Source organism: Sus scrofa, chromosome 13 (genome assembly GCF_054392235.1).
Source record: "Sus scrofa isolate SSC_HxYL_T2T_F1_AM1 chromosome 13, Sscrofa_HxYL_maternal_Yorkshire_Landrace_v2.0, whole genome shotgun sequence".
Lineage (NCBI taxonomy): Eukaryota > Metazoa > Chordata > Mammalia > Artiodactyla > Suidae > Sus > Sus scrofa.
The window spans coordinates 135,943,787-135,947,935 of record NC_139395.1 but is presented as its reverse complement, the minus strand read 5'-3'; the positions used below and the strand labels follow the sequence as shown (position 1 = coordinate 135,947,935).

At 39.3% G+C, this 4,149-nt stretch overlaps 1 protein-coding gene across 24 annotated transcripts in view; it reads left to right on the top strand.

Moving 5' to 3' along the window:
* The window catches only part of MCF2L2 (MCF.2 cell line derived transforming sequence-like 2), a 250,868-nt gene that overhangs the window by 181,240 nt on the left and 65,479 nt on the right, over positions 1–4,149 (top strand). The window lies entirely within an intron of this gene.

Sequence of the window (4,149 nt, the reverse complement as noted above, 5' to 3'; positions counted from 1 at the left end):
AGGAAGGTGCGTATCCATTACATCAGATGCTCTAGAGTTTGAGAAGGATAAGAACAGACCTTTCGATTTGGCAAAGAAAGTATTAGGTGAAAACCAGATCTTTAAAAGTGAAAATCTGTAATACTTTCTGATGTCTGTAATATGATAGAATATGAGGAGTAAATGAAAACTCTTGATGACAAATGGTATTGGCAATTAAATGAGCAAAAATATACTCCCAACAGGCTCGCTTCCAGAAGGAGACTTGTCTATTGGAGAAATGAGAAATTGGGGAAGGGGGTGAGGGGCGAGAGTTAAAAGGGGGAACAGATTAAGGTGCATGGGCAGACAAGGAACTTATCAGGACATCCTAACATGTACTTTAATGATCTTGCTTACCAAATAGGGCTGCCTTCGTTTTTTAAATGACTTTCCATTCTTGTTTCTCGGTTGTGGTATCATCTGAAATAAACATGAGGTGTCTTATAAGGTGGAACCAGATATCCAAAGCTCTGTTTTTATGCTACCTTGAAATATAGCTTCGGAGGAGAAACAGTCCCTCTCCCAGTATACATCCATTTCTTTCTTTTATTTTTTTGTTTTTGTCTTTTCTAGGGCTACACCCACCACATATGGAGGTTCCCAGGCTAGGGGTCTAATCTGAGTTTTAGCTGCCAGCCTACGCCAGAGCCACAGCAATGCGGCGGGATCCGAGCTACAGCTCACTGGCAACGCTGGATCCTTAACCCACTGAGCGAGGCCAAGTATCGAATCCGCAACCTCATAGTTACTAGTTGGATTTGTTAACCACTGAGCCACGATGGGAACTCCATTTCCTTCTTAATGACCTGGGAGTGTGGGTGGGAGGAGATCCACTTATAAAAGTAAAACAAAGTGTCAAAACAGTACATTAGTGTTGAGTACATTCGTACAGGCCGATCTTGATCTCGCATCATCAACCCATCCTAATTACACTGCTCCACCTCTATATATCCACTGGGACATAAATTGCTCTAGGTGTTTAAGGTTTTAAAATTACTTGAGTACACCCACTGTTTTCTGTTTTTCATCTACATTATATGTACCCGATGACTTTAGCTATTAAATCATTGAGTCTTTTCTGTGAACAAAGTTATGTGCTTTGAAATACTAAAGTAGGCAATCACCACCCAGCATCATCAATTTTCTCTCATTTTATAAAGTTATTTGAAAGGAAAACAACGGAGAAGAAAGGGAAAATAACAGCTAACAATGGTGTGATAACTTTTTTATTTTTAAATCTGAACTGAATGAAGGCTGCCAGTGTTCAGGGGACGACATCCTGTTGTTTTATCCATTGCACTCAATTAAGTAAAATGAAGCAGTTGGAATTGGGATACGACCTGACGAGGGTTTTTGTTTTTTTTTTCCTCTGAGCTGTGTATATTTTCTTGGTCAGATTCCTAAAGACTCCCAAGGGTCTCTATAACTGTTCGATGATAAGATTAATTTCTGCCCACCCCCTAGTTAGTGCTAGTCAGTACATCCTTAAACAGACTTGCCAAGTTTGCTTAAGCCCAGTGCTTCACCAGGGCATGAGAGGCCGGCTGTACTCTGGTTTTCTATGAATGCTTAACTGTTGCTGTGGACCTACTTAATGTCATGGCTCATAGAAACAGATTGGTATCAAGGCCGATATTTCCTTCTGACATAACTGTCATCATTTCAGAATGACTTACAAAAAGCAAAGGAAACTCTTACTCAGAGACTTTGTTAGATAAATATGAACTTAAAACAATTTTTTGGTAGAATTATACTTCTTGAAATTGTGTTTTCTGTCAATGGCTATCCTTTACCAGTCTTGTCTTATAAAAAGGATTTATATACAGATACAAAAATTGTCATTTGAGGAATAATTGTTGAGCTATAAAATAGGTAAATTATAGAATTTATTTATATCTCTCAAATGGGGTTTATATGTCATTATCTCCAGTAACATTCAAACATTCATTTTAAAATGTCATGTAAATCATTTTTTCAGTATAAAAGCATTCAATGTTTAAATTTTTTTTCTTTTTTTTTTCGGTTTTCAGGGCCACATCTGTGGCATATGGAAGCTCCCAGGCTAAGGGTTCAATCAGAGCTACAGCTGCTGGCCTATGCCACAGCCACAGCAACAAGGGATCTGAGCCACGTCTGTGACCTACACCACAGCTCACAGCAACACCAGATCCTTAACTCACTGATTAAGTCCAGGATGGAACCCACATCTCATGGATATTAGTCAGGTTCATAACCTGCTGAGCTACAGCAGGAACTCTCAAAAGTTTTTTATAAGTCAAAGATTAAGGAAGGGTATAGAGTAAAATGTAAAAAATCAGAGTTCTCGCTTTCTCTCTATGGCACAATGGGTTAAGGATCCGACATTGCCACAGCTGTGGCATAGGTCAAAGCTGCAACTGGGAATTGATCCCTAGTCTGGGAACTTCCACATGCCACAAATGCAGCAAAAAAATAAATGAATAAATAAATAAATATTCTCCTTCCCTATTTTCTACTTTTCAGTTTCACCCTCCAAAAGCAGACACTGTTAACAGCATTTTTAATTTCCTTTGCATGAATTTTCTTTCTTTCTTTCTTTCTTTTTTTTTTTTTTTTTTTGTCTTTTTGCCATTTCTTGGGCCGCTCCCGCGGCATATGGAGGTTCCCAGGCTAGGGGTCTAATCAGAGCTATAGCTGCCAGCCTACACCAGAGCCAGAGCAACGCAGGATCCGAGCCTCATCTGCCACCTACACCACAGCTCACGGCAACGCCGGATTGTTAACCCACTGAGCAAGGGCAGGGATCGAACCCGCAACCTCATGGTTCCTAGTCGGATTCCTTAACCACTGCGCCATGACGGGAACTCCATGCATGAATTTTCTAAGCACATGCAATTTTACATATATTATGCATACACACTCATTTTACACAAATAGTCATACTCTGAACACTGTTGTGCATTTTGTTTTTTTTTTTTAATTTACTTAAAATACTTGGTCTGTATCATATCAGCATGATTTAGTCAGCTTCAGTCTTTTTAAAAACTGTGTGGCATTTCATTATATGTATGCACCATAATTTATAGATGAACATTTTAGTAATTTCCAATTTATATCTGATTGTTGTTGAAGTTATATTGTTCTAACTGCAAACAATAAACATACTTAGAAGTGAAATTACTGAGTCAAGGAGTATGAGTTTTAAATTTTTATAAGATATTTCTAATTTATCTTGCACAAATTTACATTTCCACCAATATCTGAGTGTGTTTCCACATCCTCATCTGCCAGTCTTCCTTTGAGGTTTGCAATGCCTGCCATTCTATAGAAATTGAAAACTGTTGCTTCTTTTTAATGTGCCTTATTGGATTAGTATGTATTGAGCATTTTTTCATAAGACTAATAGCTATTTGTATAATTGTGTGAATTTCCTATACTGTATCCTTTGATTATTTGTCCCTTGCCATATCCATTTTTATGAGAGGAAAAGAAATCCTTTTCTAAAGTAGGCTACGTGTGTGTGCGAGCACTTTTTCAGGCCACACCCGTGGCATATGGAAGTTCTTAGGCTAGGGGTCTAATCAGAGCTATAGCTGCCGACCAACACCACAGCCACAGCAACGTGGGATCCGAGCCACGTCTGCGACCTACACTGCAGCTCACGGCAATGCCAGATCCTTAACCCTCTGAGCAAGGCCAGGGATCGAACCCGAAACCTCATGGTTCCTACTCGGATTCATTAACCACTGAGCTACGATGGGAATTCCTAGAGTAGGCTACTTTTTAATAGATAACCCACCAAGATTTCACATTAAACCATAAATGTATATACTCTACATGTGAACACTTGTACAAACACTGATTTACTCAGAGGCCTGAACAAAAGCCCTAGAAAGAAAGTGTGGCCACACAGCCTGAGAAGAAAAAGAAAGCAGTCTGTCTGGAGTCAGATGTGGGGACTAGCCTCACTCTTTCTATGAGTTTCCTATTGCTCCATTTAAAAAATGATCACAAACTTAGCAGCTCAACTCACGATTGCGCTGGGACAGGAGTCTGGTCATCAAATGATTGGCTTTTTGCTCAAGTCTCACAGATAAAATCAAGATGTTGGCCAAGTGCACTTCTTAGAAGGTATCATCTTCTAAGTTC